Genomic DNA, 14,362 nt, shown 5'->3' with positions numbered 1-14,362 from the left:
AAGCACACCCCAGTTTGCTTTCTAAGAATAGAAGCGGGAGATGGCGGGGAGGGAGGAGGCCGGAATCTAAAAATGAACGCGCAGCCCAGAGCGAAACAACCCAGGCCAGCAGAGGGGAAGGAACACGGCGCACGCGTGCACACACGCGCACACACACGCACACGCACACGCACACACACGCAGAGCCCAGCCCAGTGGGGCTGTCTGCTGCCATCCTGGGTGTGAGCCGCGGACCTGGCAGCCTGCCCAGCTGTCTGGCAGGGATGGGGGTGGCGGTGGCGCTGCTCATCCCGGCAGCAGGCAGCTGGGGACGCCCATGGGAGTCTGGATTTTTTTTTCTGGGCCGCTTGGTTTTCCCCAGTAGACAGAGGTGACTCACAGGCTGGCAGGCTGGGTGGCTCAGGGGATCATGAGAGCCCCGATGCTGCGGTGCAAAGTTCCAGCAGTTCAGAAACCAAAATGCCTGGGGCAGGAGAAAGGGCAAGACTTAGCCCCCACCAGGAAGACCAGGGAGAAAAGGTAACTCCAGCTCCACTGTTTAGGGGACACTTTGGAAGAAATCGGGATGTCTACTTAGCTGCTAGTAATAATAAAAACAACAACAACAACAACACCAGCTGCCATTCCTTGAGATTTTGCTCTGTCAGGCTCCGTTCTAAACTCTATACTTGAAATATCTCATGTCAGCCTCACAACAGCCATGTGTGGTACCACTACTCCTGCCCCCATTTCCCTGATGAGGAAACTGAGGCCGGGGAGTTTGCTGTGTGCCCAAGCTCACATACTCAGGAAGGGCTACACCAGGATCTGAACCCAGGCAGGCCTCCTGCACCAGCAGCAGCACGTCCCTGAAAGCCAGCCCTGCCCATGGGTGCCTATGCTTGCAGCTGTGGCACCCAGGAGTGACCGGCACCCCGGGCAGACGTGCCGGTAGGAGTGAGGTTATGGTTCAGTATCAGGTAACAACGAACCAAACAGAGAGAAAGTTTTCTCCTCCCAATTGTCTTTCACCCTTCCTAATTATCTGAGGTGGAGAAAGTCTCAGTTGGGTGCCAGCTTGTCCTCAACACTCCCTAAGCACTTGGATTCTCTTTTTGAACCAAGAGAGCAGGCTCACGCTCACGTAGACATGGATAACACTATTTTACTTTCTCGGTGTTTATTTTTCCATCTAGTTTTGGAAAGTTATCCAGATTTCCTCTTAGGGTAGTGATACAGAGTTCACTTTTAAGACAAATTAAGTTTTGTAAGTTAGTTGAACATTTCAGTGGAAGAGAGATACTGAAATATTTGTGGATGCAATGACATGATTTCTGGGGTATGCCTCAGAATAATCTGCAGTGGAGGAGCGAGTGAAGACATGGAAGAAACAAGATCAGCCACGAGCGGACACTTTTTGAAGCAAGGGGATGGGCATATTACATATAATTTCAAATATTGTATCTTATATTGCAACATATTTAATATGACATATGTTATATATAATACATACATTATATATTATGAGTATATTGTATTAGATTAGATTACATTATATTATTCAGGCCACTTTTGTATGAATTTAAAATTTTCCATAATGAAAACATTTTTAACGCTATATAAAACCTTTTTTAACTTATCTTAAAGAAAAAATAGAAGAAATAGTATGAGTGGCAGCCAGACATGGCAGAAAGTATGACGGTGAAGTGCAGACGACTGAGGTGTGCAGAAGGTTAACAGAGGACATGCTTCCAACATTTCCAAGTTCATGATTTCCTTTTTGGGAAGCAGGGGAAGGGGCAGGCCCCCTCTCCGGCCTCCCTCAAAGCTCTGCCCCTCTGGTCCCCGCCAACCCATGGAAGCCCCATGGTGAGGTTGGGGATCTGATGTCATCCTGGCAGACCTTGAGGGGAAGGGCAGAAAGGGAAGCGTTGCCTTTTTCTCTTTTCCTTTCAAGGATATAAAAGTGTACGATTGCCCAAATGATTCCCATCTGGAAATCTAATGCATTAGGAGTAAACAGGCCTAGCTGGGGTGGGAGTGGGGGAGAGGTCATTCACAGGCCACTCTGCTGGCCCCTCCAGGAGTACACAGGCCTCCTGGTCCACCCAGAGCCCAGTACCAGGGAGGGTGAAACCCCTTGGTAGAACTAGAGCAGATCCCGAGGGACTCTGGGCTTTGAGAGTTGGCCTGAGTGGTCTCGCCCAGCAGATCATGAGCCCATCAGGCAAAGGTAGGTGGAGCCCCCGAGGCCCCACCCAGCTTCAAATCTGTGCCCTTCCCAAATGACAAGACAGCAGAATCGCTCCTTTCACATAAGTATTCATTTATTCATGCATGCATTCATTCATTCAGGTATTTAATGATTATTAAGTGCCTACTGCATACCAGGGACGGTTCTAGGAGCTATAAATATGAAGAGATAATGATACTTCCCAGAGTCTTAGCACTGAGAGGCCAGGATGGACAGTCACTGCCTCCATGTTCAAGTGGGAGATCCAAGACATCCCCAGAGGCTGCAGGCATTGCAGAGAGAAAGCAAAGCCCTGTGAACACCAGCGTCTGACTTGTGCGTGCGCGATGCCCTGTCCCTTGCCCGCACGACACCCTCCCCTGCCCGCGTCTCCTTTGGTCTCCGCAGCAGCCTGTGAGGCGGTGGTTGGCAGGTGCATTCCACAACCTGAGCTGAGGAGGGGGAACGTGCCCAGGTTCAGCCGGCTGGCATGCACAGGGCAGCGATTCCAATCTGGCGACAGTGATGGACTTGCCAATTACCGTGCATCAAGCACACTGTCTCAGGGAGTCTGGAATGGCCCTGCCAGGCCCACCTAATGATGCGCCCTTGGCAACTAAGGAAACTGAGGCGCAGAAAGAAATGAGTTCCAAACACAGTGGTGCAGTCTATCCGGATCTGTGCTGTCTGACATGGCAACAACAAGACACGAGTAGCTATTGAGCACCCAGAATCCAGTTATTCCAAAATGACCTGTGCTGTCCTTAGAAAATATGTGCTGGGTTTCACAAGTTTGGTATTTTTTTTTAAAAGTAAAATATTTCATTGATAATTTCCTATTTGATTATATGTTGGAATTATAATATTTTGGATATATTATGTTAAACATAATTTTAAAGTTTAAATATATTATTAAGATGAATTTCGCTGCTTTTTACTTCTTTTTTTTTGGAGACAGGCTGGAGTTCAGTGGCACAATCTCAGCTCACTGTGCAGCCTCTGCCTCCCAGGCTCTAGCCATCCTCCTACCTCAGCCCCCTGCGTAGCTGGGACTACAAGCACACACCTGTATGCTTGGCTAATTTTTTAATTTTTTGTAGAGACAAGGTCTCACTATATTGCCCAGACTGGTCTCGAACCCTTGGGCTCAAGTGATGCTCCCACCTTGGCCTTCCAAAATGCTGAGATTATAGGCATAAGCCACCATGCTTGATCTCTTTTTACTTTTTTAAATGTGACTACTAAAAAATTTTAAGTTTTATATGTGTCTAACTCCATTTTATAGAAGGGGAAACAGGACACAGAGAAGGATCGGCTTCGTGGGTGCAATCCATACAGTCATGCAGGGCCCCAGGCTCAGAAGGGCTCCACAATTGGTTGAAGGCTCTACTGTTGTCACCTTGAAATTTTTAGTAACTTTTCAACAAAGGGCTGCACAGTTGCATTTTGCACTGGTGCAGTGCACAGAGGGAGGCAAACTGACCACGCTGACTAGGCGAGAGCGGGGTAGAGTCAGGTCTACATGCAGCAGCCAAGACGCTAAGCCTCGGTTCCATCACTGCAGTCTTGGTTTTGCCACTGAGAGCAGTCACAGGTGGAGCTGTCGGGCACCAGAGCCCCTGCCCCCACCCCCTTCAGCACATTCTTGGTACCTGGATGACCATGGTCCTCTTTCTGGAAAGCCTGAAATGGGCTGTCCTTCAGAATGCACGTGAACATTTCCTGGCCTTTCTATTTGACTTTCCCAAACTGGGCACAGCTCCTCCTCTGTTCCAGAAGGCTCCATCCAGCCTTCCAGTGGATTCCTGACTCATTCCTGGGGCAAAGAAAAGTAAAGAGGCCTAATTGGGAGCAGTTTATGATAGGTGGGTATATTATTAAGGTACTTAAGAGGTTATTAACACCTTTTATGAACCTCATTGTTTAAAAGCCTGCCATGCTTAATCATTTTAGCACCATTAAATCAGTATTAACAACAACTCCACAGCCTGAGCTCCGAAATGTCACCATTTGATAACACTCATAAAAGGCAATGTCTTGGAAAATCTGGGCAGAATAGGTGAGCTCTCAGCTCCCATGCAAATATGTGTCCTGAGCTTGGGAGGCCTCAAATTAAAAGAGGGTGCCCGTCCTACCCCAGGGCTCAGAATCTGTCACCACCCAACCTCTCACCTATTATCTAGAGCAGTTCTTGCCCTGTGACCTCTCTGGCAAATCACAATGAGCCCGAACTTGGAAGAACGCCCCTAAGAGATAGGAGAGGGGTGTTGAGAGGGCTTTGGATCCGAATTATGCTAAGCAAGTCACGTTTGATCTTTTTCTTGCTTATCAAACAATAAAGACAAAAACAAATATGCGTTTGCCTTTCTCCCTCATAATCTGGAATCAAAGAGGTCTGGGTTCAAATCCCAGCTTTGCTACTCAAAAGCTGTGTGACCTTGGGCAAGTGGCTTCGCCTCTCTATGCCTTCATTTTCTCCCTTGTGAAAAGGGCATCAGTCCTGTAAAATTGAGAGAATCTGTGCCTTCAGCATAGTGTCTGGAATCTAGTTCACGCTCAATAAGGTATATTACCTATTAAATTCCAGAGGTAGCATGATTAGCAGATTGGGGTGTATCCTTTCAGACGTTTGTTCACCTACAAGATACATCTGTGTGCATGTTTCTATGATTTTGTTGCCTTCCATTGTTGTTTACAAAACTGAAGCCACCCTATTGGCATTCCTGTCCCTCCCCTCTCCCCTTCTGGTCTTTTCCCACATAGCAGTCAGTCAAGGGGAACCTTCCACCTTGGTGTTTATTGATGCTGTCCAAGAGTCAGCAAAACTTTTCTGAAAAGGGTCAAAAGTAAATATTTTCGGCTTTGTGGGCCATATGGTCTCTATCGCAGCTATTCATCGCTGTCATTGTAGCTTGAAAGCAGACCTAGACAATGTGTAAACAAATGGGTGTGACTGGGTGTCAATAAAACTTTATGTATGAACACAGGCTGTGGGCCGGACTTGGCTTGAGGACCGTCATTAGTCAGCCCTGCTCTAGCCCCGCCCTCACGGATAGCTCCTGGGTATCCACTGTGACTTGTGTTGTCAACTACTCAGTCCCCACTAAGTGGGCATTTAGGTTTTTTCCAAAGTTTGACTTTTCAAACAATGGTTGTCAATCTCTGATATGGTTTGGCTGTGTCCCCACCCAAATCTCATCTTGAATTTTAGCTCTTACAATTCCCATGTGTTGTGGGAGGAACCTGATAGGAGGTAATTGAATCATGGGGGCAGGTCTTTCCCATGCTATTCTCGTGATAGTGACTAAGTCTCATGAGATCTGATGGTTTTATAAAGGGGAGTTTCCCTGCACAATCTCTCTTCTCTTGTCTGCCACCATGTGAGACCTGCCTTTCACCTTCCACCATGATTGTGAGGCCTCCCCAGCCACGTGGAACTGGGAGTCCATTTAACCTTTCTTTTGTAAATTTCCCAGTCTCAGGTATGTCTTATCAGCAGTGTGAAAACGGACTAATACTATCTCTTACTCAGATCTCTGGGCATTTGTGCCAGGGAGACACATTTCTCCCACGAGGCTTGCTAGGTAATGGAGGAGGTGCCCCTGAGAGTTTTCTAGTCGGGTTTTAAATGCACAAATCATAAGCTTCTGCAAAGCAGCGGCTGGGAGGGACATCAAGGGATCAATTGCTGCTGCTTTGTCGTTTTTGGGACAAAGGCAGAAGCCATTCTAGAAACATGGCTTCTCGCCTAGGCTATTGCCAGAGATGGTGGGGAGTGAGGAAATAGGAACCATGTTTCATGAGTGGAACCTCAGCCTTGGGCTGACAGACACAGGCCTCCTCCTGGAGCTCTCGCTCACATAACTCTTAACAGGCTCTGGCAATCCTACGAGGTAGGGACTGGCATCGTGTGCATTGTTAGATAAAGGACAGAGGTTGTTAGATAAAGGGACAGAGAGGTGACATCAGAACACACTAGGTCATGGCTGTTGGGTCATATCTCCATGGGATTTATTTTACTTTATGTTTTAAGTGGTTACCAAAATTTAAACATAAGGACATTTCACACAAAAATCAGCATTTCAGCTTCTCTTGAATATTCAGAAAGCCAGTGAGCATGACTCACATGCCTCATGAAGGGCCCAGGCTCAGGCGTCTGACCACCTGCATCAAAAGCACTGCTCTGCGCTTACCAGCCCCATGGACTTGGCAAACCACTTATCTCTCTGTGCCTCAGTTTCCTCTGCAATCAAGTGGGTTGCCAAGAGAACAACTTTCCTCCTTCCTCCAGTGGCCCCAGAACGGGTCTCCTTCCAGTTTCTCAAACTCACCAAGGTCTCGCCCACCCCAGGGCCCTTGCACATGCCAGAATGTTCCCCACACCCAGCTCCTCTCCAGAGGTAACTCCTCATTTTGTCTTCCTCATCTTAGCTCAGTGGTCAGGTTCTCAGGGAGGATCATGCAGACCTGCCAATCTCTCCTGTTACTCTCTTGTCCATATCCTTCCCAGTGGCACCAGAGTCTGCAGTTACCACACACGTTTGCTGTTTATTGCCTATCTCATCCCCCACCTCCCCTTTCTCTCACAGAATGCTCACTCAGCCACTCAACATCTCATCCTTCTGTGAGGAGGCAGAGCCGGGATTTGAATCCCGTCTCTCTGACCCCAGCGATTCTTTCTTCTCCATCATTGCCCCCCAGCATTGTGGTAGGGATGAAGGCTCTAGAGCTTCACCGCCAGGCTTGGATCCCAGATCCACCTCCTCCAAGCCATGACACTGACCTCTCTGTGTTTCATCTTCTTCATCTGTAAATGAGATGACAGTGCCTAACTCAGGAGCTTATGTAAGGATGAGGTGAGTTAGCAAAGGGTTCCGAACAGTGCCTTGTGCAGGAAAAACACACAATTAGCCAGCATTACGTTATCCGTATTCTCCGCTTGCCAGCAGGTACCAAGGTCCCCACCCCAAGGCACCTTCCCAACTGGCCCTCTGTCTTCACCCAGGAGCCGGCTGGCGCCCGTCCTGAGCCCTAGTCACTTTCCATCTCATTGGCTCCTTCCAGCAGCTCCAGGAACGACATCCAATTGTTATTCCCATTTTAGAGAGGAAGAGACTGAGGCACCAGGAGGTTAAGGAACGTGCCCCAGATAAAAACAGTTGTAAAAACAGAGGGGCAGGGCCCAGACTCACCCCCAAGCCCTTGGCTCCAGAACCCACACTTAGAATCATTATGAAGACAGCCACCTGTGCGCAACCTTTGACGCAGTGATTCCACACTCGGGAACTGATCCCAAGGCGAGGATCAGGCAAGTACCCAGCGGGTAAGGTACAGTGGAGCATTGTCCTCAGTAGCATTGTTTACACAGTCATGAAAATCCAGAAACAGCCTAAATGTCCATCCACAGGGGATTGCTCAAATAACGTGGGCTGTATTCAAACTCAAATGCTCTGCTACCATGAAAGATGATAAATCTATATTCATTAGCATGGAAAGCTGTGATAGTTAAGTGGAAAAAAAGCAATCTACTAAACAGCATTCGTAGTGTGATTCTATTTTTGCTTCAATATAAATTTAAATATATATATATATACATATACATATACATATACATATATATATACACCCATGTGTGCAAATATGCATAGAAATGAGACTGGAAGAAAATGCATCAAAACGTTAAAAGTAGTGTTTCTGGGCAGTAAGATTCTGGATCCTTTCCACTTTCTTTCTCCTTATACTTTTCTGTTTTCTCTATTTTTTGCCATGAGCATGTATTGCTTTTATAATTGGGGGCGGGTGGAGATGTAAAAAACAATTTAGCTATTTTCATTTTGAGAAATGTGCAACTTGCTTTCTGTACTTCAAGATAAATCATGGGCGCCTCTCTAGATCCACAGATAGAAACCAAACCCTTTTTTATTGCTGCTGCACAATATTCTGGAGCTTGGAGGTATTGCTATTTATTCGACCATCTCCCTAGTAATGGAGCATCAAGTTGACCAAGGTTAGGTCAGAAAGGTTTCGGGGATGGTTCCCCCATTTATTGAGACAAGGGGGTGCTTTAGAGGTGAGTGGGGAGTGAGCAGGGAAAGAGAAGATGGGTGGGCAGTAAACCTGGCCCAGTAGGAAGCTACTTATTCAGCGGCAGTCCTCACCCCAGGAATCTGGTGGGTTTTTTTGTTGTTCTTGTTTGAGATGGAGTCTCGCTCGGTCGCCCAGGCTGGAGTGCAGTGGCGCAATCTCGGCTCAGCGCAACCTCCACCTCCGAGGTTCAAGTGATTCTCCTGCCTCAGCCTCCCATGTAGCTGGGGCTACAGGCGCATGCCACCACGCCTGGCTAATTTTTTATATTTTTAGTAGAGACAGGGTTCCACCATATTGGCCAGGCTGGTCTTGAGCTCCTGACCTCGTGATCTGCCGGCCTTGGCCTCCCAAAGTGCTGGGATTACAGGCGTGAGCCACTGCGCCCAGTCGGAATCTGTGTTTTAACAAGCCCTCCAGCTGATTCCAAGGCACACTCAGGCTTAAGAACCACTGACTTCAATAACTGCTTGACGACTGTCTGTCCCTTCCATTACAACAGTTCTTTTACCCAGCTGCACATTCAGATCACTTGGTGTATTAGTTATACCCAAGACTTAGCAGCTTAAACCAATGAGCATTTGTTATCTCACAGCATCTGTGGGTCAGGAAATCAAGAGTGGCTCAGTTTGATGGAGCTGGCTCAGAGTCTCCCCTGACATTGCAGTCAAGATGGCAGCCAGGGCTGTGGCCATTGAAGACTTGACCACATGGAGGATCTGCTTCCAAGAGGACTCACTGTGTGGCTGTTGGCTGAAGGCCTCAGCTCCTCACTGGATGTTGGCAGCAGGCCTTAGGTCCTGCCATGGGCACGTTCCCAGCCTTCATTCCTTGCCTCTCCGTAGGCTACTTGAGCGCTCTTGCAAGATGACATCTGGTTCCCCCAGAGCAAGTGATCCAAGAGAGAGCAAGATAGAAGCCCCCGTGCCTTTTAGGACTTAAGTCTCAGAAGAAACACACCGTCACTTCCAGCATATTCTACTCTTCAGAAGTGAGCATGAAGTCCAGCTCACACTCCAAGGGCTGGCAGTGGGGGGAGTCAGCTTTACCCCTTAGAGGGAGGAGTATCAAAGAACCTATGGATTTATTTCAAGACCATCACTGCTGGGGTAGCCTAATAAATATCAACACCTCCAATTCCACTGTAACTCCCATGGACCAGTAGCATCAGGGAGTTGCTCAGAGATGCAGAACCTCAGGCCCCACCCTAGACCTGCTGAATCTTCATGTGATTTTGAGCAAGATGCTCCCGCTGGTTCAGAAGCTTGCCAAAGTTGGAAAATGGCTACTCCAGACCAATGAAGGGCATCTATGAGGCAGGGCCTGGACCTTAGAACATCTCAGAGTTCCACAGTCCAATTCCACAGATCAGCCACGCCAGACTTAGCCCTCAACACCCAGTGTTTACTGCTGTGTCCTTGTGCCGAGGGAGGGCCTGGCACACAGGAAGCACTTGGCATGAAGTCATTTTGACTGCCCACCTTCACTGACACCAAAAATAAAACCAACTTCGAAATGTGTTTATTTCTGTTGTTAAGAAAAATCACCCAGCACATCATCCACCAGTGTTTCCACTTTGCATTGGCTTTGCCTGCTGCTGGGGTCTAATGACAGCTGTGAAACTCACTAAAGGCTGACCGTGGGCAGTTCCTGGGCACTGCCTGGGGCAGAGCTTGTGGGGCTCTTGTGTCTACTGAGTGCTCCCTGTCCCTGAGCTGAGCATTCTTCCTGAATTGTCACAATCAACAAACCATCTTAGGAGATGGGCACTGTTACTCTCCAGCTTCCAGATGGGACAACAGAGATGCAGAGAGGCAAAACCTGCCCAAGTGAGGCAGAGAAGTCTGGCTCAGAAGCCCAAACTCTTAAGGGGGCCTTGAAGGATAACATCTGGTGTCCACTCAGAAAAGGAAATTATATCCCTGGCATGAGTAACTGCGTGGGCAAAAGTGAAGTGGTGGGAAACAAAACTGTGTAGGACAGACTTTGAGGTGTCCCTAGGATCCCTAGCTCCCGGTGGCCATACTCATATAATCCCCACCCCTGGATTGTGGGTGGGATTTGTGGCTTGCTGCAAACCTCCACAACACGGCAAAACTGATGGGTGTCACTCCAATGATGACGTCATGTCATGAGACACCCCCCCCCCCCCCAACCATCCACCAGCACTCACTCTGGAATCTTACTCTCTTTATTAGCTTTGAAAAAGTAAACTACCATGAGTCCTCCAGCCATAAAGGAATAAATTCCGGCAACAGCCTGCAAGAGCTTAGAAGCTGATTCCTTTCCAATCCCACACCTTGATTTCAGATAAGACCACAGCCCTAGTCAATACCTTGATTTCAGCCTGGGGAGGGCCTGAAGCAGAGAGCTCAGCCACGCTGTGCCCAGATTCCTGGCCCACAGAGGCTGCAGAATAATCCACGTGTTGTATTATGCTGCTGAGTTTATGGTAATCTGTTACAGGGCAGTAGATAACTAATACAAACTCATTAGTTTGTTCATCCAACTCAGCTCCACCTGATAGAAATGCACCAGATTTAGCAAATAAAAATACAGGATGCCCAGTTAAGTTTGTTTGTTCGTTAAACAGTGAATCATCAATCAACAGTATAAGTATGTCCCATGCAATATTTGGCACATATTTATGCTAATAAATTATTCATTGTTTATTAGAAATTCAAATTTAACTTGGTGTCTTGTATTTTATCTGGCCACCCTATGTTAGACCTTATGGAAAAAATGTTCTCTGAGGTCAGAAGCCTGAGCATATCCCAACTTTCTGCTGAAAAGATCTTGGGCAGCAAACCCAGGGGGCTCCCTGGAAACAACTTTCCAGGGTCAAGTTGGTAAAGACAAAGCCAATTTCCAAGTACTTCTTTTGCAACCCCTAAGGTTCAGCACCATATCCCTGTCTCTAAATCGAAGCTTTCCTACATCTCAAGTCTCCTGGGCCAGAACGTACCCCAAATCCTCCAGGACTCCCAGCAGAGAACAGTGGAGGGCTGGACCCACTTCTCCTTGATGCTGTCCCATCTAACAGGAATAAGCCCACTCCTTTGGAAGAGCTTAGTCGAGGGCCTATGATTCTGCAGTTCTTGGCACCCCATTATAAAGGTAAGTAAGATACAGTCTTATCCCTTAAGGGGATTATGGCCCAGTAGGGGACAAGGAGGCAGAAGATAGGCAAAAAGGAAGGAAAAGAAGGAAGGAAGAAAGCATGGAGGGAGGAAAGGAAGGAAGAAGGGAGGGAAGAAGAAAAGGGATTAGACAGAAATGATGCCATCTGCTCAGCACCAATGTTAAGGTGAAGTACGAGGGCTTGTGGGAGGAGCACACACACCTAGCCTGGAAGATGGGCAGAAGCTTCCTGGAAGAAGCGATGGGCAAACTGAGGCCTGCAGGATGAGAAGGACTTAGCTAGGTTAGTTATGAGGCAATATTCCATGCAGCAGGGTAGCACTCATAAAAGCTGAGAGAAAGGGAGAAACAAGAGACAAAGGGACATTCCAGATGTCGTTCAGACATCTGTGCCAGACACCTGTTAAGTGCTGCCCACATGGGTCAGTGTGGCCAGAGGGCTGAGAGCAAGGGCGTTTAGGCAGGATCCGAAATCACCCGGATGCCAGGGCTCAGAGCCCACAGCCTGTGTGAAATTTGCTGGACAGGGCTTTGTTCCAAGAGCAGCAGGAAAACATTTTCTTGCATGCTTTGGTGCAGGTGAGACGTGACCTGTGGTTCTGAACAGTTTAAGAAGTAGAATGAATGGGAACAAACAACTAAAAATATTCCCTGGGAGGAGGGGAGAGGGGATCAGCGCAGGCGCTCAGGTTTCTGCCGTGAGCAAGTAATACCACAGAGGGAGCTGCTGTGGGGAGGAAGACACTGCGTTCAAGGTGACCATAGGACTTTCAAACAAATGTGGCCGGGGGGGAGTTGGAACTGTGGGTCCGGGACTCAAGGGTGGGTTTGGGCTGGAGAAGAGTTTGGAGGAGTCATCAACCCACAGACATGCCAAGGCTACTGGACCTCTTGCCTACCATCATCCCTTTCCCTTCCAGTAAGAGCACCTGGATTTTCTTCTCACCCCACCCCCATCAGCATGCTCAGTCCCTGTGGTCCAGGTGGGTTTGACGGTTTATCTTGCTTCGGGGGCGGAGTGTGACCTAAGCTTGGCTCCATCCCCACAGCCACAGTGATTCGTTCAGGGATGAGCATGTGACACAAGCCAGGCCAGTGAGCACCAGCCATGGTATTTTTGCTGTAATTATTACAAAGAAAGAGGCTTCGTGTGTGTGTCCCTAAGGAGAGGGTGTAGTGGGTGTGTGTGTGTGTCCCTAAGGAGAGGGTGTAGTGGGTGTGTGTGTGTGTCAATAAGATGGGCTTATTTGTTTACTGCAGGAGGACAGAGCCTTACATGGTCTTGGCTAACACAGCTCTCCCACCTCCTCCCCACGGTGTTCTCAGAACCTGACCTGCGGTTCCGAACAGTTTAAGAAGTAGAAATGAATGAGAATGGACAACCAAAAATATTCCCTGGGAGGAGGGGAGAGGGGATCAGTGCTGGTACCCGGGTTCACTGTAGAATATGCCACAAATCCAATGTCCTGAGATTAGAAGGAGCTGTCTAGAACAGCCCAGGCTGTATATATCCTCATTCCTCATAGATCAGGGTGTCCCTCGATGCTGGAACTCAGCAATCACAGTGTCACCCAGGGTGTGAAACCTGAGGCAGGGTGCTTTCAGGGTCCCTAGGCTGTAGTCCAAGGTGGAGCATGCACAGATGAAACGCCTTCCGCCTTCAGCAGCTTTCCTGAGCCGTGAGCAGCTGGCTTGCTAGGTCCTAGGTTTCTGCCTGTTCTTGCTGCCTATCTGTGAGTGATGTCTGCTCTGCCTGACTTCTTGTGTGAGTGTTCTGTCTCACCAGGCTCAACCTCGTGGTAAAGAACCTTTGAATTTATTTTCTGCTGCTCAAGAATACCAGCTCTTCGAAGAAAAGGACTTTGGTTGTTTCATTCCATGCTCTATCGCCAGCTTCCAAAACACTGCTCAGCACACAGTAGGTGCTCACCATTTGTTGGATAAATAAATAAACAATGAGATCAGGCTGTGAAGTCAGGGCAATCTAGGCTGGGATTCTGCCCCCCACCCTCCTTCCAGCCACGTGACCTTGGATGACCAAGTGATACGGTTTAGCTGTGTCCCCACCCAAATCTCATCTAGAATTGTAGCTCTCATAATTCCCACATGTTGTGGGAAGGACACGGCAGGAGATAATTGGATCATGTGGACGGTTTCCCCCATACTGTTCTCGTGGTAGTGAACAAGTCTTACGAGATCCGATGGTTTTATAAGGGGAAACCCCTTTTGCTTGCTCATTTTCTCTCTTGACACTGCCATATAAGGAGTGCCTTTCGCCTTCCACGATGATTGTGAGGCCTCCCCAGCCACGTGGCCCTGTGAGTCCATTAAACCTCTTTTTCTTTATAAATTACCCAGTCTGGGGAATGTCTTTATCGGCAGTGTGAAAATTGACTCATCCACCAAGTTAATGGCACTTCGACTTCGTGTTTGCATCTGACTATGGGGCAATACGGAGACCCACCCACAGGCTATTCAGGTAACACAAGAGCCTGAGAAGGAGGGGAGGAGATCTGGTGTTCGGTTGAGTGGGAGGGGGTTGGGGGATGTGGAAGGGAGTTGAGTGGGCTGGGGAGGGGGCCCCCAGCCCAGAGCAGGCCTCCTTGTCTGATGAAAAGCTACTTTCCTGCAGGACTGCCAGGGAGGAGAAGCACACTGGGCTTTAGATGGGACCTTGAAAAGTCCATTTTAGGAGTGTCAGGTGGCTCCTTAAGAGGCCCGGGCTCCCCATGGGGCAGACCCAGGGGGACTTCCCTCAGAGGAGCTTTCATTATGCGTAAGTCAAGCACAGACCCTGTTCTGGAGTGCACACATCCCAAAGGGCATGACTGTCTGGGCTCGAAGGGATGAGGTTGCCTTTGCTGTGAACAGAAGAACAGCTACAAGGAGACAAAGCCCTGCCCACAAGGTGGCCCAAGACCCTCG

This window comes from Pongo abelii, chromosome 21 (assembly GCF_028885655.2).
Source record: "Pongo abelii isolate AG06213 chromosome 21, NHGRI_mPonAbe1-v2.0_pri, whole genome shotgun sequence".
Taxonomy (NCBI): domain Eukaryota; kingdom Metazoa; phylum Chordata; class Mammalia; order Primates; family Hominidae; genus Pongo; species Pongo abelii.
This window is presented reverse-complemented; position numbering follows the sequence as displayed.